The sequence below is a fragment of the Dendrobates tinctorius genome, unplaced genomic scaffold (assembly GCF_039654945.1).
Source record: "Dendrobates tinctorius isolate UK_male_01 unplaced genomic scaffold, ASM3965494v1 ptg000366l, whole genome shotgun sequence".
Taxonomy (NCBI): Eukaryota; Metazoa; Chordata; class Amphibia; order Anura; family Dendrobatidae; genus Dendrobates; species Dendrobates tinctorius.
The window spans coordinates 1,765,475-1,792,090 of NW_027362032.1; the positions used below are offsets into that span (position 1 = coordinate 1,765,475).

Genomic DNA, 26,616 nt, shown 5'->3' on the forward strand with positions numbered 1-26,616 from the left:
TTGAGAAATAATGTGAACGCTTCCAAACCTGGTTATAAACACAATAAAACGGTCTATTTTTCTTCATCTGAATACAATAGCTCGGATTAGGACACTGGCCATTCCTCACGTAGGAGGGCTGTGGATACACGTGACCCTCGTAATTTTTCCACTGTTGCAACAAAAAACGCAATTTGCGTAGGAGAGGAGGACGGAGACAGAGAAAACCGTCCATGGAGACGCTATCCTACGAGGCACAGGAAAACAACTTAGTAAAAGCCATTGATAGTTTTTCTTATGTCCTGATTCTGGCCCCTGTGGTTTTATCTCAAGCACAAATGGAAGTTTTATCAAAAGGACTGAATTCTGTACCGAGCAAAAAGTTCAACTTATTCCAGACCATCAAAGATGTTAATAAACTTACGAGGTTGTTAACCGTCAAAAGACACTTTTTCTCTGTGGATCGGCAATGTAATTGACCAACATTTGAACCCGCTTCATCACCTTTGACTACCGCATTATTTTCACTTGAGGAACAGAAAGCCATTTGTACATTATCATCTCTTCAGGATCCAAAATGCAATCCATGTTCTGTTCAAGACAATGACATTTTTGTTTCTACTCAGAATTTGACTTATTATAGTGGTTTGAAAAAACCACTATACTGTAATCCGAACGCTGCTAACTTCTTCTTCTTATTATTATTATTTTCCAGTTGATTTCCGCAATTAATGCGGCTCGAACCGCTACACGCACAGACTCCGTTGAGGTGTCGTTTCGAAGCCAGCGTCCATGTGAGGTGTGCTAAGTATTTTTCGTGTTGATCGGATTTGTAGTTTTTGCGCAATTTGCGTTTGAAAATTTTTTTTCCTGTCATTGGAATGCACTGTCTCCAATGCTTTTCAATGGGAAATGGCAAAACGTGCCCTGAGGCGATTGAAATGGCAGTTAAGCTCATTGATATGCGCAGGCACACCCAGTTACTATGCCAACGATACCCCGAAACAGCTGTCTGTGGATGGATACTATGTTTTGGCATAGGTGGTTTCCTTCATTGGAGACTGCCCTTCCCGTGGTTGTTCCTTCCCGATGAAAGACCTGGCTAGTCATTGCTTGCATTGAGAAACATGTGATGGTGTCTCCGCAGTGTTGGATGTTGATCTCCATGAGGTCACTCATCCTCATTTTTTCATTGATATGCGCAGGCAGACCCAGTTACTATGCCAACGCCTACGAACATCACATGACGCCCCCAGGACAGAGCTTCTGCCACATAATATCAGCTCTTAAAGCGAAACCCACAGCACAAATGCAAATCTAGCTTCATCACATGACACATGCCCCTGAGAGAGAATGTGCGCCAAAGTTGATTTAGAAGAAGCCCAGTGAGCCAAAATAGCTCTTAAAGGGCCAACGCGCCAATGTGATTGTTAAAGGGCCGGCGCACGGAAATGAGTCTTAAAGGGCCGACACATCAAATTGAAAGCTGAGTGACCCCAGGCTCCAAATCGGAGGCTGAGCCACCCCGGCCTCCAAATCGGAGGCTGATCGTCCCCGACCTCCAAATCGGAGGCTGATCCACCCCGGCCTCCAAATCGGAGGCAGATCCACCACGGCCTCCAAATCGGAGGCTGAGCCACCGCGGTCTCCAAATCGGAGGCTGAGCCACCCCGGCCTCCAAATCGGAGGCTGAGTCACTCCGGCCTCCAAATCGGAGGCTGATCGACCCCGGCCTCTAAAATGGAGGCTGAGCCACCCCTGCCTCCAAATAGGAGGCTGAGCCACTCCGGCCTCCAAATAGGAGGCTGAGCCACCCCGGCCTCCAGATCAAAGGCTGAGCCACCCCGGCCTCCAATTCGGAGGCTGAGCCACCCCGGCCTCCAAATCGGAGGCTGAGCCACCCCGGCCTCCAAATCGAAGGCTGAGCCACCCCTGCCTCCAAGTCGGAGGCTGAGCCACCCAGCCTCCAAATCGGAGGCTGAGCCACCCCGGCTTGCAAATCGGAGGCTGAGCCACCAGGGCCTCCAAATCGGAGGCTGAGCGACCCCAGCCTCCGAATCAGAGGCTGAGCGACCCCAGCCTTCAAATCGGAGGCTGATCGACCCTGGGGTCCAAATCGGAGGCTGAGCGACCCCGGCCTCCAAATCGGAGGCTCATCGACCCCGGCCTCCAAATCGGAGGCTTAACTATCCCGGCCTCCAAATCGGAGGCTTAACTACCCCGTCCTCCAAATCGGAGGCTCAACGACCCCGGCCTCCAAATCGGAGGCTCAATGACCCCGGCCTCTATATCGGAGGCTCATCGACCCCGGCCTCCAAATCGGAAGCTCATCGACCCCGGCCTCCAAATCGGAGGCTCTTTGACCTCGGCCTCCAAATCGGAAGCTCAACGACCCCGGCCTCCAAATCAGAAGCTCAACGACCCCGGCCTCCAAATAGGAGGCTGAGCGACCCCAGCCTCCAAATCTTACCCAGAGTGGCCCCACCCACCAAATCGGAGCCAGAGAGGCCCTGCCCACCAAACTGGACCCTGAGGGGCCCCGCCCACCAAATCGTACCCTGTGGGGCCACGCCCACAAAATCGGACCCAGAGTGGCCACGCCCACCAAATCGGACCCTGAGAGGCCCCGCCCACCAAATTGGACCGAGAGTGGTCCCGCCCACCAAATCGGACCCAGAGTGGTCCTGCCCACCAAATTGGACCCAGAGGAGCTCCGCCCACAAAATCAGACCCTAAGGTGCCCCACCCACAAAATCGGACCCTGAGGGGCCCCTGCCACAAAATCAGACCCTGAGGGGCCCCAATAAAATCGGACCCTGAGGGGCCTCAGCCACAAAATCAGACCCTGATGGGCCTCAGTCACAAAATCGGACCCTGATGGGCCCTGGCCACAAAATCGGACCCTGAGGGGCCCCAACCACAAAATCGGACCCTGAGGGGTCCCAACCACAAAATCGGACCCTGAGGGGCCCCTGACACAAAATCGGACCCTGAGGGGCCCCGGCCACAAAATTGGACCCTGAGGGGCCCAACCCACAAAATCGGACCCTGAGGGGCCCCGGCCAAAAAATCGGACCCTGAGGGGCCCCGCCAACCAAATCAGACCCTGAGGGGCCCCGCCCACCAAATTGAACCCTGAGGGGCCCCGCCCACCAAATCGGACCCTGAGGGGCCCCGCCCACCAAAACAGACCCAGAGTGACCCCACCCACCAAATCGGACCCAGAGTGGCCCCGCCCACCAAATCAGACCCTGAGGGGCCCCACCCACCAAATTGAACCCTGAGGGGCCCCGCCCACCAAATCGGACCCTGAGGAGCCCCACCCACCAAAACAGACCCAGAGTGGCCCCACCCACCAAATCGGACCCAGAGTGGCCCCACCCACAAAATCGGACCCTGAGGGGCCTCAACCACAAAATCGGACCCTGATGAGCCCCGGCTACAAAATCGGGCCCTGAAGGGCCCCGCCCACAAAATCGGACCCTGAGGGGCCCCGGCCACAAAATCGGACCCTGAGGGGCCCCACCCACAAAATCGGACACTGAGGGGCCACACCCTCAAAATCGGACCCTGAGGGGCCACACCCTCAAAAGAGGAGCCTAAGGGATCCCGGCCAACAATTCAAGCCCTGAGGAGCCCAGTCCAAGGAATCAGATCCTGAGGGGCCCCACCCACCAAATCAGACCCTGAGGCCAAAGTGGCCCCTGAGAGGCACTCACAGTTAAAATGGATCCTGAGTTGAAAGTCTTGCAGGGGCAGCAGGCAAGTCTCTCTTAAAGGGGCAGCCCGGGCACCATTTCAAACCACTATCTGTACTTCCTTCAGGAAATACACATCTAGTTATAGTGGTTTGAAAAAACCACTATATTGTAATCCGAACGCTGCTAACTTATTCTTCATCTTCTTCTTATTCTTCTTATTTTCCAGTTGATTTCCGCAATTAATGCGGCCCGAACCGCTACACGCACAGACTCCGTTGAGGTGTCGTTTCGAAGCCAGCGTCCACGAGAGGTGTGCTAAGTATTTTTCGTGTCGATCGGATTTGTAGTTTTTGCGCAATTTGCGTTTGAAAATTTTTTTTCCCGTCATTGGAATGCACTGTCTCCAATGCATTTGAATGGGAAATGGCAAAACGTGCCCTGAGGCGATTGAAATGGCAGTTGAGCTCATTGATATGCACAGGCAGACCCAGTTACTATGCCAACGCCTACGAACGTCACATGACGCCCCAAGGACACAGCTTCTGCCACATAATATCAGCTCTTAAAGCGAAACCCACAGCACAAATGCAAATCTAGCTTCATCATATGACGCATGCCCCTGAGAGAGAATGTGCACCAAAGTGTATTTAGAAGCCCAGTGAGCCAAACTGGCTCTTAAAGGGCCGAAGCGCCAAAGTGATTCTTAAAGGGCCGGCGCACCGAAATGAGTCTTAAAGGGCCGACGCGCCAAATCGAAAGCTGAGTGACCCCAGGCTCCAAATCGGAGGCTGAGCCACCCCGGCCTCCAAATCGGAGGCTGAGCCACCCTGGCCTCCAAATCGGACCCAGAGTGGCCCCGCCCACCAAAAACGGACCCAGAGTGGCACAGCCCACCAAATCGGACACTGAGGGGTCCCGCCCACCAAATCAGACTCAGAGTGGCCCCTGCCCACCAAATCGGACCCTGAGCGGCCCCGCCCACCAAATCGGACCCTGAGGGGCCCCACCCACCAAATCGGACCCTGAGGGGCACTGCCCACTAAATCGGACCAAGAGGCCACGCCCACCAAATCGGACCCCGAGGAGCCCCGCCCACCAAATCAGACCCCGAGGGGCCCCGCTCACCAAATCAGACCCTGAGGGTCCCCGCCCACCAAATCGGACCCAGAGTGGCCCCACCCACCAAAATGGACCCAGGGGGCTCCACCCACAAAATCAGACCCTAAGGGGCCCCACCCACAAAATCGGACCCTGAGTGGACCCGGCCACAAAATCGGAACCTGAGGGGCCCCGGCCACAAAATCGGACCCTGAGGGGCCCCGGCCACAAAATCGGACCCTGAGGGGCCCCGGCCACAAAATCAGACCCTGAGGGGCCTCAACCACAAAATCGGACCCTGAGGGGCCCCGGCCACAAAATCGGACCCTGAGGGGCCCAAACCACAAAATCAGACCCTGAGGGGCCCCAACCACAAAATCGGACCCTGAGGGGCCCCGGCCACAAAATCGGACCCTGAGGGGCCCCGGCCTCAAAATCGGACCCTGAGAGACCCCGGCCACAAAATCGAACCCAGAGGGGCCCCACCCACAAAATTGGACCCTGAGGGGCCCCGCCCACCAAATCGGACCCTGAGGGGCCCCGCCCATCAAATCGGACCCTGAGGGGCCCCGCCCACCAAATCGGACCCTGAGGGGCCCCGCCCTCAAAATTGGACCCTGAGGGGCCCTGGCCACAAAATCGGACCCTGAGGGGACTCGGCCACAAAATCGGACCCTGAGGGGCCCCGGCCACAAAATCAGACCCTGAGGGGCCCCACCCACAAAATCAGTCCCTGAGGGGCCCCGGCCATAAAATCAGACCCTGAGGGGCCACGGCCACAAAATCGGTCCCTGAGGGGCCCCGGCCACAAAATCGTACCCTGTGGGGCCCCACCCACAAAATCAGACCATGAGGGGCCCCACCCACAAAATCGGACCCTGAGGGGCCCCACCCATAAAATCGGACCCTGAGGGGCCACACCCACAAAATCAGACCCTGAGGAATCCCAGCCACTAATTCAAATCCTGAGGAGCCCAGGCCACCGAATCGGATCCTGAGGCGCCCCACCCACCAAATCAGACCCCGAGGCCAAAGTGGCCCCTGAGAAGCACGCACAGTTAAAACGGATCCTGAGTTGAAAATCTTGCAGGGGCAGCAGGCAAGTCTCTCTTAAAGGGGCAGCCCAGGCACCATTTCAAACCACTATCTGTACTTCCTTCAGGAAATACACATCTAGTTATAGTGGTTTGAAAAAACCACAATATTGTAATCCGAACGCTGCTAACTTATTCTTCTTCTTATTATTATTAAGTTGATTTCCGCAATTAATACAGCCCGAACCGCTACACGCACAGACGCCGTTGAGGTGTTGTTTCGAAGCCAGCGTCCACGAGAGGTGTGCTAAGTATTTTTCGTGTCTATCGGATTTGTAGTTTTTGCGCAATTTGCGTTTGAAATTTTTTTTTCCCGTCATTGGAATGCACTGTCTCCAATGCTTTTCAATGGGAAATGGCAAAACGTGCCGTGAGGCGATTGAAATGACAGTTGAGCTCATTGATATGCGCAGGCAGACCCAGTTACTATGCCAACGCCTACGAACTTCACTTGAACCCCAGCACAGAGCCTCTGCCACATAATATCAGCTCTTAAAGCGAAACTCACAGCACAAATGCAAATCTAGCTTCATCACATGACACATGCCCCTGAGAGAGAATGTGTGCGCCAAAGTGGATTTAAAAGAAGCCCAGTGAGCCAAACTAGCTCTTAAAGGGCCAACACGCCAAAGTGATTGTTAAAGGGCCAGCGCACCCAAATGAGTCTTAAAGGGCCGACACACCAAATCAGAGACTGAGCCACCCCGGCCTCCAAATCGGAGGCTGATCCACCCCGGCCTCCAAATCGGAGGCTGATCCACCCCGACCTCCAAATCGGAGGCTGATCGACCCCGGCCTCCAAATCGGAGGCTGATCGACCCCGGCCTCCAAATCAGAGGCTGAGCCACCCCGGCCTCCAAATAGGAGGCTGAGCCACCCCGGCCTCCAAATCGGAGGCTGAGCCACCCCGGCCTCCAAATCAGAGGCTGAGCCACCCTGGCCTCCAAATCGGAGGCTGAGCCACCCCGGCCTCCAAATCGGAGGCTGAGCCACCCCGGCCTCCAAATCGGAGGCTGAGCCACCCCGGCCTCCAAATCAGAGGCTGAGGCACCCCGGCCTCCAAATCGGAGGCTGAGCCACCCCGGCCTCCAAATCGGAGGCTGAGCCACCCCGGCCTCCAAATCGGAGGCTGAGCCACCTCGGCCTCCAAATCGGAGGCTGAGCCACCCCGGCCTCCAAATCGGAGGCTCATTGACCCCGGCCTACAAATCGGAAGCTCATCGACCCCGGTCTCCAAATCGGAGGCTCTTTGACCTCGGCCTCCAAATCGGAAGCTCAACGACCCCGGCCTCCAAATTGGAGGCTGAGCGACCCCAGCCTCCAAATCTTACCCAGAGTGGCCCCACCCACCAAATCAGACCCAGAGAGGCCCTGCCCACCAAATCGGACCCTGAGGGGCCCCGCCCACCATATCGGACCCTGTGGGGCCCCGCCCACCAAATCGGACCCTGAGAGGCCCCGCCCACCATATTGGACCCAGAGTGGTCCCGCCCACCAAATTGGACCCAGAGGGGCTCCGCCCACAAAATCAGACCCAGAGGGGCCCCTGCCACAAAATCAGACCCTGAGGGGCCCCTGCCACAAAATCAGACCCTGAGGGGCCACGGCCACAAAATCGGACCCTGATGGGCCCCAGTCACAAAATTGGACCCTGATGGGCCTCGGCCACAAAATCGGACCCTGAGGGGCCCCAACCACAAAATCGGACCCTGAGAGGCCCCGCCCACCAAATTGGACCCAGAGTGGTCCCGCCCACCAAATTGGACCCAGAGGGGCCCCACCCACAAAATCGGACCCAGAGGGGCCCCTGCCACAAAATCGGACCCTGAGGGGCCGTGGCCACAAAATCAGACCCTGAGGGGCCGCGGCCACAAAATCGGACCCTGAGGGGCCCCAACCACAAAATCGGACCCTGAGGGGCCGTGGTCACAAAATCAGACCCTGAGGGGCCGCGGCCACAAAATCGGACCCTGAGGGGCCCCAACCACAAAATCGGACCCTGAGGGGACCCAACCACAAAATCAGACCCTGAGGGGCCCCTGACACAAAATCGGACCCTGAGGGGCCCCGGCCACAAAATCGGACCCTGAGGGGCCCAACCCACAAAATCGGACCCTGAGGGGCCCTGCCCACCAAATTGGACCCTGAGGGGCCCCGCCCACCAAATCGGACCCTGAGAGGCCCCACCCACAAAATCGGACCCTGACGGGCCCCGGCCACAAAATCAGGCCCTGAGGGGCCCCACCCACAAAATCAGACCCTGAGGCCAAAGTGGCCCCTGAGAGGCACCCACAGTTAAATCATATCCTGAGTTGAAAGTCTTGCAGGGGCAGCAGGCAAGTCTCTCTTAAAGGGGCAGCCCGGGCACCATTTCAAACCACTATCTGTACTTCCTTCAGGAAATACACATCTAGTTATAGTGGTTTGAAAAAACCACTATATTGTAATCCGAACGCTGCTAACTTATTCTTCTTCTTATTATTATTATTAAGTTGATTTCCGCAATTAATGCGGCCCGAACCGCTACACGCACAGACGCCGTTGAGGTGTCGTTTCGAAGCCAGCGTCCATGAGAGGTGTGCTAAGTATTTTTCGTGTCGATCGGATTTGTAGTTTTTGCGCAATTTGCGTTTGAAATTTTTTTTTCCCGTCATTGGAATGCACTGTCTCCAATGCTTTTCAATAGGAAATGGCAAAACGTGCCCTGAGGCGATTGAAATGGCAGTTGAGCTCATTGATATGCGCAGGCACACCCAGTTACTATGCCAACGCCTACGAACGTCACTTGAACCCCAGCACAGAGCCTCTGCCACATAATATCAGCTCTTAAAGCGAAACCCACAGCACAAATGCAAATCTAGCTTCATCACATGACACATGCCCCTGAGAGAGAATGTGTGCGCCAAAGTGGATTTAAAAGAAGCCCAGTCAGCCAAACTAGCTCTTAAAGGGCCAACGCGCCAAAGTGATTGTTAAAGGGCCAGCGCACTCAAATGAGTCTTAAAGGGCCGACACACCAAATCGGAGACTGAGCCACCCCGGCCTCCAAATCAGAGGCTGAGCCACCCCGGCCTCCAAATCAGACAATGAGCCACCCCGGCCTCCAAATCGGAGCCTGATCCACCCCGGCCTTCAAATCGGAGCCTGATCCACCCCGGCCTCCAAATCGGAGGCTGATCGACCCAGGCCTCCAAATCAGAGGCTGAGCCACCCCGGCCTCCAAATCGGAGGCTGATCCACCCCAGCCTTCAAATAGGAGGCTGAGCCACCCTGGCCTCCAAATCGGAGGCTGAGCCACCCCGGCCTCCAAATCGGAGGCTGATCGACCCCGGCCTCCAAATCGGAGGCTGAGCCACCCCGGCCTCCAAATCGGAGGCTGATCCACCCCGGCCTCCAAATCGGAGGCTGAGCCACCCCGGCCTCCAAATCGGAGGCTGATCCACCCCGGCCTCCAAATCGGAGGCTGATCCACCCCGGCCTCCAAATCGGAGGCTGAGCCACCCCGGCCTCCAAATCGGAGGCTGAGCCACCCCGGCCTCCAAATCGGACAATGAGCCACGCCGGCCTCCAAATCGGAGGCTGAGCCACCCCGGCCTCCAAATCGGAGGCTGAGCCACCCCGGCCTCCAAATCGGAGGCTGAGCCACCCCGGCCTCCAAATAGGAGGCTGAGCCACCCCGGCCTCCAAATCGGAGGCTGATCCACCCCGGCCTCCAAATCGGAGGCTGAGCCACCCCGGCCTCCAAATCGGAGGCTGAGCCACCCCGGCCTCCAAATAGGAGGCTGAGCCACCCCGGCCTCCAAATCGGAGGCTGATCCACCCCGGCCTCCAAATCGGAGGCTGAGCCACCCCGGCCTCCAAATCGGAGGCTGAGCCACCCCGGCCTCCAAATCGGACAATGAGCCACCCCGGCCTCCAAATCGGACAATGAGCCACCCCGGCCACCAAATCGGACAATGAGCCACCCCGGCCTCCAAATCCGAGGCTGAGCCACCCCGGCCTCCAAATCCGAGGCTGAGCCACCCCGGCCTCCAAATCGGAGGCTGAGCCACCCCGGCCTCCAAATCGGAGGCTGAGCCACCCCGGCCTCCAAATCGGAGGCAGAGCCACCCCGGCCTCCAAATCGGAGGCCGAGCCACCCCGGCCTCCAAATCGGAGGCCGATCCACCCCGGCCTCCAAATCGGAGGCCGATCCACCCCGGCCTCCAATTCGGAGGCCGAGCCACCCCGGCCTCCAAATAGGAGGCTGAGCCACCCCGGCCTCCAAATCGGAGGCTGATCCACCCCGGCCTCCAAATCGGAGGCTGAGCCACCCCGGCCTCCAAATCGGAGGCTGAGCCACCCCGGCCTCCAAATAGGAGGCTGAGCCACCCCGGCCTCCAAATCGGAGGCTGATCCACCCCGGCCTCCAAATCGGAGGCTGAGCCACCCCGGCCTCCAAATCGGAGGCTGAGCCACCCCGGCCTCCAAATCGGACAATGAGCCACCCCGGCCTCCAAATCGGACAATGAGCCACCCCGGCCACCAAATCGGACAATGAGCCACCCCGGCCTCCAAATCCGAGGCTGAGCCACCCCGGCCTCCAAATCCGAGGCTGAGCCACCCCGGCCTCCAAATCGGAGGCTGAGCCACCCCGGCCTCCAAATCGGAGGCTGAGCCACCCCGGCCTCCAAATCGGAGGCAGAGCCACCCCGGCCTCCAAATCGGAGGCCGAGCCACCCCGGCCTCCAAATCGGAGGCCGATCCACCCCGGCCTCCAAATCGGAGGCCGATCCACCCCGGCCTCCAATTCGGAGGCCGAGCCACCCCGGCCTCCAAATAGGAGGCGGAGCCACCCCGGCCTCCAAATCGGAGGCTGAGCCACCCCGGCCTCCAAATAGGAGGCTGAGCCACCCCGGCCTCCAAATCGGAGGCTGAGCCACCCCGGCCTCCAAATCGGAGGCTGAGCCACCCCGGCCTCCAAATCGGAGGCTGAGCCACCCCGGCCTCCAAATCGGAGGCTGAGCCACCCCGGCCTCCAAATCGGAGGCCGAGCCACCCCGGCCTCCAAATCGGAGGCCGAGCCACCCCGGCCTCCAAATCGGAGGCCGATCCACCCCGGCCTCCAAATCGGAGGCCGATCCACCCCGGCCTCCAAATCGGAGGCCGAGCCACCCCGGCCTCCAAATCGGAGGCCGAGCCACCCCGGCCTCCAAATAGGAGGCTGAGCCACCCCGGCCTCCAAATCGGAGGCTGAGCCACCCCGGCCTCCAAATCGGAGGCTGAGCCACCCCGGCCTCCAAATCGGAGGCTGAGCCACCCCGGCCTCCAAATCGGAGGCTGAGCCACCCCGGCCTCCAAATCAGAGGCTGAGCCACCCCGGCCTCCAAATCGGAGGCTGAGCCACCCCGGCCACCAAATCGGAGGCTGAGCCACCCCGGCCTCCAAATCGGAGTCTCATCGACCCCGGCCTCCAAATCAGAGGCTTTTTGACCTCGGCCTCCAAATCGGAAACTCAACGACCACGGCCTCCAAATTGGAGGCTGAGCGACCCCAGCCTCCAAATCTTACCCAGAGTGGCCCCGCCCACCAAATCGGACCCTGTGGGGCCCCGCCCACCAAATCGGACCCAGAGTGGTCCCGCCCACCAAATTGGACCCAGAGTGGTCCCGCCCACCAAATTGGACCCAGAGGGGCTCCGCCCACAAAATCAGACCCAGAGGGGCCCCTGCCACAAAATCAGACCCTGAGGGGCCGCGGCCACAAAATCGGACCCTGATGGGCCCCAGTCACAAAATTGGACCCTGATAGGCCCGGCCACAAAATCCGACCCTGAGGGGCCCCAACCACAAAATCGGACCCTGAGGGGACCCAACCACAAAATCGGACCCTGAGAGGCCCCGCCCACCAAATTGGACCCAGAGTGGTCCCGCCCACCAAATTGGACCCAGAGGGGCCCCACCCACAAAATCGGACCCAGAGGGGCCCCTGCCACAAAATCGGACCCTGAGGGGCCGTGGCCACAAAATCAGACCCTGAGGAGCCGCGGCCACAAAATCGGACCCTGATGTGACCCAACCACAAAATCGGACCCTGAGGGGCCCCTGACACAAAATCGGACCCTGAGGGGCCCCCGGCCACAAAATCGGACCCTGAGGGGCCCAACCCACAAAATCGGACCCTGAGGGGACCTGCACACCAAATTGGACCCTGAGGGGCCCCGCCCACCAAATCGGACCCTGAGAGGTCCCACCCACAAAACCGGACCCTGACGGGCCCCGGCCACAAAATCGGACCCTGAGGGGCCCCACCTGCAAAATTGGACCCTGAGGGGTTCCGGCCACAAAAATCGGATCCTGATTGGCCCCGGCCACAAAATCGGACCCTGAGGGGCCCCAGCCACAAAATCGGACCTTGAGGGGCCCCACCCACCAAATCAGACCCTGAGGGGCCCCGGCCACCAAATCGGACTCTGAGGGGCCCCGGCCACCAAATCGGACCCTGAGTGGCCCCGGCCACAAAATCGGACCCTGAGAGGCCCCACCCAAAAAAATCGGACCCTGAGGGGCCCCACCCACAAAATCAGGCCCTGAGGGGCCCCACCCACAAAATCAGACCATGAGGCCAAAGTGGCCCCTGAGAGGCACCCACAGTTAAATCGTATCCTGAGTTGAAAGTCTTGCAGGGGCAGCAGGCAAGTCTCTCTTAAAGGGGCAGCCCGGGCACCATTTCAAACCACTATCTGTACTTCCTTCAGGAAATACACATCTAGTTATAGTGGTTTGAAAAAACCACTATATTGTAATCCGAACGCTGCTAACTTATTCTTCTTATTATTATTATTATTAAGTTGATTTCCGCAATTAATGCGGCCCGAACCGCTACACGCACAGACTCCGTTGAGGTGTCGTTTCGAAGCCAGCGTCCTTGAGAGGTGTGCTAAGTATTTTTCGTGTCGATCGGATTTGTAGTTTTTGCGCAATTTGCGTTTGAAATTTTTTTTTCCCGTCATTGGAATGCACTGTCTCCAATGCTTTTCCATAGGAAGTGGCAAAACGTGCCCTGAGGCGATTGAAATGACAGTTGAGCTCATTGATATGCGCAGGCAGACCCAGTTACTATGCCAACGCCTACGAACTTCACTTGAACCCCAGCACAGAGCCTCTGCCACATAATATCAGCTCTTAAAGCGAAACCCACAGCACAAATGCAAATCTAGCTTCATCACATGACACATGCCCCTGAGAGAGAATGTGTGCGCCAAAGTGGATTTAAAAGAAGCCCAGTCAGCCAAACTAGCTCTTAAAGGGCCAACGCGCCAAAGTGATTGTTAAAGGGCCAGCGCACCCAAATGAGTCTTAAAGGGCCGACACACCAAATCGGAGACTGAGCCACCCCGGCCTCCAAATCGGAGGCTGAGCCACCCCGGCCTCCAAATCGGAGGCTGAGCCACCCCGGCCTCCAAATCGGACGCTGAGCCACCCCGGCCTCCAAATCGGAGGCTGAGCCACCCCGGCCTCCAAATCGGAGGCTGATCCACCCCGGCCTCCAAATCGGAGGCTGATCCACCCCGGCCTCCAAATCGGAGCCTGATCCACCCCGGCCTCCAAATCGGAGCCTGATCCACCCCGGCCTCCAAATCGGAGCCTGATCCACCTCGGCCTCCAAATCGGAGGCTGATCGACCCAGACTTCCAAATCAGAGGCTGAGCCACCCCGGCCTCCAAATCGGAGGCTGAGCCACCCCGGCCTCCAAATCGGAGGCTGAGCCACCCCGGCCTCCAAATCGGAGGCTGAGCCACCCCGGCCTCCAAATCGGAGGCTGAGCCACCCCGGCTTCCAAATCGGAGGCTGAGCCACCCCGGCCTCCAAATCGGAGGCTGAGCCACCCCGGCCTCCAAATCGGAGGCTGAGCCACCCCGGCCTCCAAATCGGACGCTGAGCCACCCCGGCCTCCAAATCGGAGGCTGAGCCACCCCGGCTTCCAAATCGGAGGCTGAGCCACCCCGGCCTCCAAATCGGAGGCTGAGCCACCCCGGCCTCCAAATCGGAGGCTGAGCCACCCCGGCCTCCAAATCGGAGGCTGAGCCACCCCGGCCTCCAAATCGGAGGCTGAGCCACCCCGGCCTCCAAATCGGAGGCTGAGCCACCCCGGCCTCCAAATCGGAGGCTGAGCCACCCCGGCCTCCAAATCGGAGGCTGAGCCACCACGGCCTCCAAATCGGAGGCTGAGCCACCCTGGCCTCCAAATCGGAGGCTGAGCCACCCCGGCCACCAAATCGGAGGCTGAGCCACCCCGGCCTCCAAATCGGAGGCTGAGCCACCCCGGCCTCCAAATCGGAGGCTGAGCCACCCCGGCCTCCAAATCGGAGGCTGAGCCACCCTGGCCTCCAAATCGGAGGCTCATCGACCCCGGCCTCCAAATCGGAAGCTCATCGGCCCCGGCCTACAAAATCGGAGGCTCTTTGACCTCGGCCTCCAAAAAGGAAGCTCAACGACCCCGGTCTCCAAATTGGAGGCTGAGCAACCCCAGCCTCCAAATCTTACCCAGAGTGGCCCCACCCACCAAATAAGACCCAGAGAGGCCCTGCCCACCAAATCGGACCCTGAGGGGCCCCGCCAACCAAATCGGACCCTGTGGGGCCCCGCCCACCAAATCGGACCCTGAGAGGCCCCGCCCACTAAATTGGACCCAGAGTGGTCCCGCCCACCAAATTGGACCCAGAGTGGTCCCGCCCACCAAATTGGACCCAGAGGGGCTCCGCCCACAAAATCAGACCCAGAGGGGCCCCTGCCACAAAATCAGACCCTGAGGGGCCGCGGCCACAAAATCGGATGATGGGCCCCAGTCACAAAATTGGACCCTGATAGGCCCCGGCCACAAAATCGGACTCTGAGAGGCCCCAACCACAAAATCGGACCCTGAGAGGCCCCGCCCACCAAATTGGACCCAGAGTGGTCCCGCCCACCAAATTGGACCCAGAGGGGCCCCACCCACAAAATCGGACCCAAAGGGGCCCCTGCCACAAAATCAGACCCTGAGGGGCCGCGGCCACAAAATCAGACCCTGAGGGGCCGCGGCCACAAAATCGGACCCTGAGGGGCCCCAACCACAAAATCGGACCCTGAGGGGCCCCTGACACAAAATCGGACCCTGAGGGGCCCCGGCCACAAAATCGGACCCTGAGGGGCCCTGCCCACCAAATTGGACCCTGAGGGGCCCCGCCCACCAAATTGGACCCTGAGGGGCCCCACCCACCAAATCGGACCCTGAGGGCCCCACCCACAAAATCGGACCCTGACGGGCCCCGGCCACAAAATCGGACCCTGAGGGGCCCCACCCACAAAATTGGACCCTGAGGGGTTCCGGCCACAAAAGTCGGATCCTGAGTGGCCCCGGCCACAAAATCGGACCCTGAAGGGCCCCAGCCACAAAATCGGACCTTGAGGGGCCCCACCCACCAAATCAGACCCTGAGGGGCCCCACCCACAAAATCGGACCCAGAGGGGCCCCTGCCACAAAATCAGACCCTGAGGGGCCGCGGCCACAAAATCAGACCCTGAGGGGCCGCGGCCACAAAATCGGACCCTGAGGGGCCCCAACCACAAAATCGGACCCTGAGGGGCCCCTGACACAAAATCGGACCCTGAGGGGCCCCGGCCACAAAATCTGACCCTGAGGGGCCCTGCCCACCAAATTGGACTCTGAGGGGCCCCGCCCACCAAATTGGACCCTGAGGGGCCCCACCCACCAAATCGGACCCTGAGGGCCCCACCCACAAAATCGGACCCTGACGGGCCCCGGCCACAAAATCGGACCCTGAGGGGCCCCACCCACCAAATCGGACCCTGAGGGCCCCACCCACAAAATCGGACCCTGACGGGCCCCGGCCACAAAATCGGACCCTGAGGGGCCCCACCCACAAAATTGGACCCTGAGGGGTTCCGGCCACAAAAGTCGGATCCTGAGTGGCCCCGGCCACAAAATCGGACCCTGAAGGGCCCCAGCCACAAAATCGGACCTTGAGGGGCCCCACCCACCAAATCAGACCCTGAGGGGCCCCGGCCACCAAATCGGACCCAGAGGGGCCCCGGCCACCAAATCGGACCCTGAGTGGCCCCGGCCACAAAATCGGACCCTGAGGGGCCCCACCCACAAATTCGGACCCTGAGGGGCCCCACCCACAAAATCAGGCCCTGAGGGGCCCCACCCACAAAATCAGACCCTGAGGCCAAAGTGGCCCCTGAGAGGCACCCACAGTTAAATCGTATCCTGAGTTGAAAGTCTTGCAGGGGCAGCAGGCAAGTCTCTCTTAAAGGGGCAGCCCGGGCACCATTTCAAACCACTATCTGTACTTCCTTCAGGAAATACACATCTAGTATTATTATTACTATTCAGTTGATTTCCGCAATTAATGCAGCCTGAACCGCTATACGCACAGACTCCGTTGAGGTGTTGTTTTGAAGCCAGCGTCCACGAGTGGTGTGCTAAGTATTTTTCGTGTCGATCGGATTTGTAGTTTTTGCGCAATTTTGCATTTGAAATTTTTCTTCCCGTCATTGGAATGCACTGTCTCAATGCATTTGAATGGGAAATGGCAAAACGTGCCCTGAGGCGATTGAAATGGCAGTTAAGCTCATTGATATGCGCAGGAACACCCAGTTACTATGCCAACGCCTACGAACGTCACATGACGCCCCCAGGACAGAGCTTCTGCCACATATCAGCTCTTAAAGCGAAACCCACAGCACAAATGCAAATCTAGCTTCATCACATGACGCATGCCCCTGAGAGAGAATGTGCGGCAAAGTGTGCCCCCGCCCACCAAATCGGACCCTGAGGGGCCCCACCCACCAAATCAGACCCTGAGGGGCCCCGCCCACCAAATCGGACACAGAGGGGCCCCGCTCACCAAATCGGACCATGAGGAGCCCCGCTCACCAAATTGAACTCTGAGGGGCCCCGCTCACCAAATCGGACCCTGAGGGGCCCCGCCCACAAAATCGGACCCTGAGGGGCCCCGCCCACCAAATCGGACCCTGAGGGGCCCCGCCCACCAAATCGGACCCTGAGGGGCCCCGCCCACCAAATCGGACCCTGAGGGGCCCCGCCCACCAAATCGGACTCTGAGAGATCCCGCCCACCAAATCGGACCCTGAGTGGCCCCGCCCACCAAATCAGACCCTGAGTGGCCCCGCCCACCAAATCGGACTCTGAGGGGCCACGCCCACCAAATAGGACCCTGAGGGACCCCGCCCAGCAAATCAGACCCTGAGGGGCCCTGCCCACCAAATCGGACCCTGAGGGTCCCCACAAACCAAATCGGACCCTGATGGGCCCCGCCCACCAAATCGGACCCTGAGGGGCCCCGCTCACCAAATTGAACTCTGAGGGGCCCCGCTCACCAAATCGGACCCTGAGCGGCTCCACCCACCAAATCGGATTCTGAAAGGCCCCAACCACAAAATCGGACCCTGAGGTGCCCCGCTCACCAAATTGAACTCTGAGAGGCCCCGCTCACCAAATCGAACCCTGAGGGGCCCCGCTCACCAAATCGGAGCCTGAGGGGCCCTGCCCACCAAATCGGATTCTGAAAGGCCTCAACCACAAAATCGGACTCTGAGGGGCCCTGGACACAAAATCGGACCCTGAGGGGCCCCGGACACAAAATCGGACCCTAAGGGGCTCCACCCACAAAATCGGACCCTGAGGGGCCCCAACCACAAAATCAGACCCTGGGGGGCCCCGCCCACCAAATCTGATCCTATGGGGCGATGCTGACCAAATCGGACCCCGAGGGGCCCCGCTCACCAAATTGAACTCTGAGGGGCCTCGCTCACCAAATCGGACCCTGAGGGGCCCAGCCCACCAAATCGGACCGTTAGGGGCCCCGCCCACCAAATCGGACCCTGAGTGTCCCCGCCCACCAAATCGGACCCTGAGGGGCCCCAGCCACCAAATCGGACCCTGAGGGGCTAAACCCACAAAATCGGACCCTGTGGGGCCCCGGCCACAAAATCGGACCCAGAGGGGCCCCATCCACCAAATCGGACCCTGAGGGGACGCACCCACAAAATCGAACCCTGAGGGGCCCTACCTACCAAATTGGACCCTGAGGGGCCCCGGCCACAAAATCGGACCATGAGGGTCCCCAATCACAAAATCGGACCCTTAGGGGCCCTGGTCACAAAGTCAGACCCTGAGGGGCTCCAACCACCAAATTGGAACCTCTGGGGCCCCGGCAACAAAATCGGACCCTGAGGGTCCCCACCCACCAAATCAGACCCTGAGGGGCCCCGGCCGCTAAATCAGACCCTGAGGGGCCCCACCCACCAAATCGGACCCTGAGGGGCCCTGGCCACTAAATCGGACCCTGAGGGGCCCCACCCACAAAATCGGACCCTGAGGCCAAAGTGGCGCCTGAGATGCACTCACAGTTAAAACGGATCCTGAGTTGAAAGTCTTGCAGGGGCAGCAGGCAAGTCTCTCTTAAAGGGGCAACCCGGGCACCATTTCAAACCACTATCTGTACTTCCTTCAGGAAATACACATCTAGTATTATTATTACTATTCAGTTGATTTCCGCAATTAATGCAGCCCGAACCGCTACACGCACAGACTCCGTTGAGGTGTCGTTTCGAAGCCAGCGTTCACGAGAGGTGTGCTAAGTACTTTTCGTGTCGATCAGATTTATAGTTTTTGTGCAATTTGCGCTTGAAAAAACATTTTCCTGTCATTGGAATGCACTGTCTCAATGCATTTCAAATGGAAAATTTTGCCATAGGGAAAACATGGGGCAGTCGTGAGGCGATTCAAATAGCAGTTAAGCTCATTGATATGCGCAGGCACATCCAGTTACTATGCCAACGCCTACAAACTTTTCATGACCCCTCCAAGGCAGAGTTTCTGGCAGATAATATCAGCTCTTAAAGCGAAACCCAGAGCACAAATGCAAATCTAGCTTCATCACATGACGCATGCCCCTGAGAGAGAATGTGCGGCAAAGAGAATTTAGAAGCCCAGTGCGCCAAACTGGCTCTTAAACGGCAGACGCGCCTAAGTGATTCTTAAGGCTGAGTGACCCCAGGCTCCAAATCGATTGACCCTGGCCTACAAATCGGAGGCTGATCGACCCTGGCCTACAAAACGGAAACTGAACCACCCTGGTCTCCAAATCGGACCCAGAGTGGCCCCGCCCACCAAATCAGACCCATAGTGACCTCGCCCACCAAATCAGACCTAGAGTGGCCCCGCCCACCAAATCGGACACAGAGTGGCCCCGCCCACCAAATCGGACCCTGAGGGGCCCTACCCACCAAATCAGACCCAGAGTGGTCCCGCCCACCAAACCAGACCCTGAGGGGCTCCACCCACAAAATCGGACTCAGAGCGGACCTGCCCACCAAATCAGACCCAGAGTGGCCCAACCCACAAAATCGGACCCTGAGTGGCCCCGGCCAGAAAATCAGACCCTGAGGGGCCCCGCCTACCAAATCAGACCCAGAGTGGCCCGACCCACAAAATCGGAACCTGAGGGGCCCCAACCACAAAATCGGACCCTGAGGGGCCTCGGCCACAAAATCAGACCCTGATGGGCCCCAACCACAAAATCGGACCCTGAGGGCTCCCAACCACAAAATCGGACCCTGAGGGGCCCAGCCCACAAAATCGGACCCTGAGTGGCCCCGGCCAGAAAATTAGACCCTGAGGGGCCCCGCCTACCAAATCAGACCCAGAGTGGCCCCACCCACAAAATCAGAACCTGAGGGGCCCCAACCACAAAATCGGACCCTGAGGAGCCCCGGCCACAAAATCGGGCCCTGAAGGGCCCCACCCACAAAATTGGACCCTGAGGGCCCCGGCCACAAAATTGGACCCTGAGGGGCCCCACCCACAAAATCAGACCCTGAGGGGCCCCGGCCACAAAATCGGACCCTGCGGGGCCCCGGCCACAAAATCGGATCCTGAGGGGCCCCACCCACAAAATCGGACCCTGAGAGGCCACACCCACAAAATCGGACCCTGAGGGGCCACACCCACAAAATAGGAGCCTGAGGGATCCCGGCCAACAATTCAAGCCCTGAGGAGCCCAGGCCAAGGAATCAGATCCTGAGGGGCCCCACCCACCAAATCACACCCTGAGGCCAAAGTGGCCCCTGAGAGGCACATACAGTTAAAATGGATCCTGAGTTTAAAGTCTTGCAGGGGCAGCAGGCAAGTCTCTCTTAAAGGGGCAGCCCGGGCACCATTTCAAACCACTATCTGTACTTCCTTCAGGAAATACACATCTAGTTATTATTATTCAGTTGATTTCCGCAATTAATGCGGCCCGAACCGCTACACGCACAGACTCCGTTGAGGTGTCGTTTCGAAGCCAGCGTCCATGAGAGGTGTGCTAAGTATTTTTCGTGTCGATCAGATTTGTAGTTTTTGTGCAATTTGCGTTTGAAAATTTTTTTTCCTGTCATTGGAATGCACTGTCTCCAATGCTTTTCAATGGGAAATGGCAAAACGTGCCCAGAGGCGATTGAAATGGCAGTTAAGCTCATTGATATGCGCAGGCACACCCAGTTACTATGCCAACGCCTACGAACGTCACATGACGCCCCGAGGACAGAGCTTCTGCCACATAATATCAGCTCTTAAAGCGAAACCCACAGCTCTAATGCAAATCTAGCTTCATCACATGACGCATGCCCCTGAGAGAGAATTTCCGCCAGAGTTTATTTAGAAGAAGCCCAGTGAGCCAAACTAGCTCTTAAAGGGCCGACGCGCCAAAGTGATTGTTAAAGGGCCGGCGCACCGAAATCAGTCTTAAAGGGCCGACACGCCAAATCGAAAGCTGAGTGACCCCAGGCTCCAAATCGGAGGCTGAGCCACCCCGGCCTTCAAGTCGGAGGCTGATCAACCCCAGCCTCCAAATCGGAGGCTGATCGACCCCGGCCTCCAAATCAGAGGCTGATCGACCCCGGGTCATCCCGGCATCCAAATCGGAGACTGAGCCACCCCGGCCTCCAAATCGGAGACTGAGCCACCCCGGCCTCCAAATCGGAGACTGGGCCACCCCGGCCTCCAAATCGGAGGCTGATCGACCCCGGCTTCGAAATCGGAGGCTGATCGACCCCGGCCTCCAAATCGAAGGCTGATCGACCCTGGCCTCCAGATCGGAGGCTGAGCCACCCCGGCCTCCAAATCGGAGGCTGATCGACCCCGGCCTCCAAATCGGAGCATGAGGGATCCCAGCCAACAATTCAAGCCCTGAGGAGCCCAGGCCAAGGAATAAGATCCTGGGGCCCCACCCACCAAATCAGACCCTGAGGCCAAAGTGGCCCCTGAGAGGCACTCATAGTTAAAACGGATCCTGAGTTGAAAGTCTTGCAGGGGCAGCAGGCAAGTCTCTCTTAAAGGGGCAGCCGGGTACGATTTCAAACCACTATCTGTACTTCCTTCAGGAAATACACATCTAGTTACCCTTTACAATCAAGGGTTCCTTCTCTTGATGTTTTCCAATCATTGGTTGAAAAAGAACCGAAAGCACTGGATGCCGAAATTGACATAAATCATGTTAATAATTTGTCTATTAATCTAATGCTGTTGAGGAAATACAGTGCAACTCCAACATTGTGATACGTCAATCTGACAAAGGGGGTTGTAGTGTGGAAAAGCCACACGTGCCGGCATCATAAATTCTAAAGTCAGCAAATGGCTATTACCAGATCATGAGATTATTCCTGGTTTTCATGGTCTACCCAAGAGTCATAAAAATGTCTTTCCACCACCTTTACGTCCTATCATTTCTAGAATTGGATCTTTACATGAGAATTTGAGTTCTTGTGTCCAGAATTCCGGGGATTTCCAGGATACCTTGTCGGTCTTGCAGGTTTTTGAGCATTTTCATTGGCAAGAGGATTTTCAATTTTTTACATGTGACGTTGTTATCCTATATTCTTCTGTTCCCCACAATTTGGCTGTACGTGCGATTATTCACCATTTAGATTGTTACAGCAATGATTCTGATCGTCTTAAGTCATTTATCATTGATTCTCTTACATATTTGTTAAAACATAATTTTTTCCTGTTTAACAATGATTTTTTTTGTTGCAGGTCCTTGGTGTCCCAATGGGCTCAAAATTCTCCCCAACATTAGCCTTTCTCTATATGGCTTGGTGGGAGGAATTATATTTATTTTCTGATTCCAATCCTTTTTGTATAAATCTTGTTTTTTCTGGTAGGTATGTGGATGATTTACTGCTCATTCGGCGAGGTTCCCATCTGATTTGTCTTCCCTTCATAAGTGTCTGAATTCTAATATTTTGAATCTTTCTTTTACTGTCAGTAATATAAATACCCAAATCTGCCTCTTGGACATTTTTCTTATGGGCGATCCCACCCTCCATTGTATTCACACCACTATCCATAGGAAGGAGAATTCTGGTAATTCTCTGTCACTTTCTTCATCTTCTCATCCCCATCATACAACTAAGGCGATCCCTTACGGTGAGTGTAACGGAGTGAAGCGTATATGCTGTGATCAGTGTTTGTTCTATAAGGAGAGTGAAATTATCAGTAAACGTCTACTTCACAGGGGTTATAGTAACCTGAACATCAAGCGTGCATTTAATAACGCTTCCAATAAACCCAGCGCATTAGAACCGACTAAAACATCATCCGTTATTCATTTTCATTCCGACTCTATTATCACCTTTTCTGCACCTTACAGCCCCAATATAATTGAATATCTATAATTAAGAAATATTTACCAATATCAGGACGACAAATTGCGGCATATTATCAGTACAGGCTGCGGTCCATGGCCAGACGGGGTTGCACTTTAGCTAATGCTCTTTCCCCTACTCTTTTAAAGCCAATGTCTACTCCTAAATCTTGGTCGTCCATTTCTGGTTTCTATAAATGTGCTGGTAGTAGGTGTAATGTTTGCACGCATGCGATAGACAGAAAAAAGGTTTTTCAATCATCAGACGGCAAATCGTACGACATCACCTCATTTATCAATTGTGACCCCCAATCCGTAATTTATTGTATTTCATGCACATTGTTTGGGATAAATTACATACGCGGAAAATAAAAACAAACGTATTGCCGAGCACTTGACCAATCTTCCCAATAAGAATGTGGCTTATTCGGGGGCTGCCAAGCACTTTGTTAATGTTCACAGAGGAGATGGTTCTAATTTTACCTTTTATGCGTTTGCGAAGGTTTATAATCCGACCAGAGGAGGCAATAAACACAAACTTCTGACTATACGTGAAGCCTATTGGATCTTAAAGCTTGACACTAAACACCCCAGAGGCATGAATTTGAGACACGATTTGTTTTATATTTATTAATTTTCCTGCCATATTATTTTACGTTTTCTTTTCATGGCTGTACAATTATCATGTTAATAATTTTTATATCATCAGTTTTTGTTTTTCACGTTATTTAAGACAGGAACAGTGTTGGGTCCATTGACTATTGTATTTTGTCTTTCCATTCCCAAGTTCATTGATTCACAACTGGTGCATAATTAATGCCATTATTCACATGATTTTGATTGCTTTTCTGTTGTATATAATGCTTATGTCAGTTTCTTTTTTTCATATCCTATGAGTAAGGGCTCTTGTAACGTGTTAAGTGTTTCCAATGTTTTTAAACCAGTTTCACATGCTGCAATAAAGGTTTTCTTTTATTTTTACATGGTTGGTGTGCCGAATCCTTTCCTCGTTTCTTGTTACGATGTACTGTATATAGTTTGAAGTCTGGGATCTGCCAATATGGGGCTAGTTTTCTGACTGTTTTGGATAAAATGATACATGATTTTAGCTTTTTTTGTCTAATATCGCTTGAATATAGATCAATATTAAAGAGTCTCCTGATGAGTCGCCTTTGGTGAGGACGATGAAACCCATAGAAATGAGAGGCTTGGAGAGTGTGTATACATCACCTCACCCTAAATACTGAACTGTGGGGTACATGTTATTTTCTATTAGTCACCTACTGACTAACCTTCAGGGGGGGAATTATAGGTATAGTTTTACATTTGGAATTAATAAAGTTTAGTTTTATCCTTTTGTCAGCAAACATGAGGATTGACACGAGACAACCCATTTAAGAAGATTCAATTTTGGCTAAAATTATTCCAACATTATGAACATAAAAAAGGCTTCTCCCCTATGTGACGTCTCTGATGTTTATTAACAGTTGATTTGCAAGTAAAATATTTCCCACATTAAGAAAATGAAAAAGCTTTTCATCTGATGGCGATCAAGAAGAACTTTCTGGTTACAATATTCCCACATTAAAAGGAAAAAAGTTTCTCCCCTGTGTGAGTTCTCTGGTGACTAATCAGATGCGCTTTCCGGGTAAAACATTTCCCACATTCTAAACATGAAAAAGGCTTCTCCCCTGTGTGAGTTCTTTGGCGGATAAGAAAATGTGATTTATTGTTAAAACATTTCCCACATTCTAAACATGAAAAAGGCTTCTCCCCTGTGTGAGTTCTCTGGTGACTAATCAGATTCACTTTCTGGTTAAAACATTTCCCACATTCTGAACAGGAAAAAGGCTTCTCCCCTGTGTGAATTCTCTGGTGACTAATCAGTTGCGCTTTCCGGGTAAAACATTTCCCACATTCTAAACAGGAAAAAAGCTTCTCCCCTGTGTGAATTCTCTGGTGACTAATCAGTTGCGCTTTCCTGGTAAAACATTTCCCACATTCTAAACAGGAAAAAAGCTTCTCCCCTGAGTGAATTCTCTGGTGTGTAACAAGACTCCATTTCTGATTAAAAGATTTCCCACATTCTGAACATGAAAAAGGCTTCTCCCCTGTGTGATTTCTATGGTGAGTAACAAGCAGTGATTTATGTGCATAACAATTCCCCCATTCTGAACAGGAAAATGACTTCTTTCCTTTAGGAGCAGTTTGTTTTTTAATGCCTCTTTTGTGACTTTCATTTTCCTTAGTAGTCGGTAATGAATCAGAAGATGGGACCTGTTTCATAGGATCAGATGACAGATCTTTGCTGTGAATGGCTGATGCTATATCTGGAGTAACAGCAATCACTTCAGTTGTATCCTGTAGGATCTCAAGATCATCAGATTGAGAAGCTGAAGATGTCAGCTGTCCCTCTGATGTCCTGGTACAGTCATCTGCAAAGATGAAAAAATTATTTTTTAATAAAATATCCTTGAGTTTTATATTTTTGAACATTTCTACTTAAACTGTCCATAAAAATGGCAAGCTATGTAAAAAACTTTATTTACCAAGACAATGACAGTTCACAGTCTAATAGAAAACCTTGCTGGATGAGCCAGTAGTGTGTGGTGTTCAACTGTTTGTTCATTCTGCCTCCCAAATATCGAATAAAAAGAAACCAATCAATGTCATGTAGGTGAAAATAATACCAATTCTCATCTCACAAAAACAAGTCCCCACTCAGGTCCATCATCTGTCAGTGGAAAAACAGAGGTTCCCACACTATTAGTGGCTCAAAGGCTGTTGAAAAGCAACAAGGTTTCTATAAACCAATCCAGCAAAATCCGCTCTCACTTCGGAGTCTTGCAGTGTGCGCAAACAACATTTAGGATCCCTGTATTTAGCAATATTATAGTGAGAAGAATCCACTTAATTTGCGGTGTGTGTCTCCTGGAGCACAATCTGGGCACTATGTGCTGGGTAAGAAAATGGCAAATGTGTAATTTTCACTCCAACATCCACTGCGTGTTAATTTCTGGAAAGAGACTGAGGAGTCAAATTATTCACTCCTCCTACACACATGGTCAAAATTGTTGGTACCCCTCGTTTAATGACAGAAAAACCCACAATGGTCACAGAAATAACTTGAATCTGACAAAAGTAATAATAAATCAAAAAATCTATGAAAATGAAGAAATGAATGTCAGACATGGCTTTTCAGCCATGCTTCCACAGAATGAAAAAAAAAATTAATCTCATGTAATAGGCCTGGACAGAAACTATGGTACCCTTAACTTAACCGCTTCATGACTGCCAGCGGTAGATAAACATCAGCGCTAGCAGGGCTTTGTGCTGCGCCGACATTTGTCTATGGTCGGCGGTTTCGAACTGATCGGGAACCCCACGTATCTTATAACCAGGGCCGGCGTTAGGGGCAGGCAGACCAGGCCGCTGCCTAGGGCCCCCGTTCCCCCAGGGGTCCCCAGCTAGCGGCACATCACATAGCCGCTTTGAGGCCCGTGAGGCAGGGGGGCCCACCAGCGCTGACCCACCGCCACATTGAAATATACCAGCGTCTGCCGGTACAGTTCAAAGCAATGATGGGGGAGAGAGCGGCAGCTGATGCTCACTCTCCCATCATTCCCTGCCTCTGACACTGCGGGTGCAGGCAGTGCAGAGGCAGCTGCTGAGACAGGAGCCAGGAGCAGCGCAGGCACGAGGAGAGGTGAGGATAGTGGGTTTTTTTTACTATAAAAGTGAATACTTGACTGTGAGGCCATTCTTGCGGGGAGATGTGGGCTGTGCTATATAAACTATGCGGGCTGTGCTATATACTATGAGGGCTGTGCTATATACTATGCGGGCGGTGCTATATACTATGCGGGCAGTGCTATGTACTTTTAGGACTGTGCTATATACTATGAGGGCTGTGCCATACACTATGTGGGCTGGGTTATATATGTGGGCTGGGTTATATACTATTGTGGGGTATATTATATTCTATGAGGGAGGCTGTGTTATATACTATGGGCGGTATATTTTATACTATGGGGGGCTGCATTATATACTA

At 54.8% G+C, this 26,616-nt stretch overlaps 1 protein-coding gene across 1 annotated transcript in view; it reads right to left on the reverse strand.

The window, feature by feature from the left end:
- Nucleotides 1–24,918, reverse strand: part of LOC141075657 (uncharacterized) — a 206,735-nt gene extending 181,817 nt beyond the window's left edge. Inside the window, exon 1 of the mRNA XM_073562767.1 lies at nucleotides 24,843–24,918. The gene's annotated coding sequence lies outside the window, so the exon portion shown is untranslated. The remainder of the gene's footprint in view (nucleotides 1–24,842) is intronic.
- Between the last annotated feature and the right edge of the window lie 1,698 nt (nucleotides 24,919–26,616).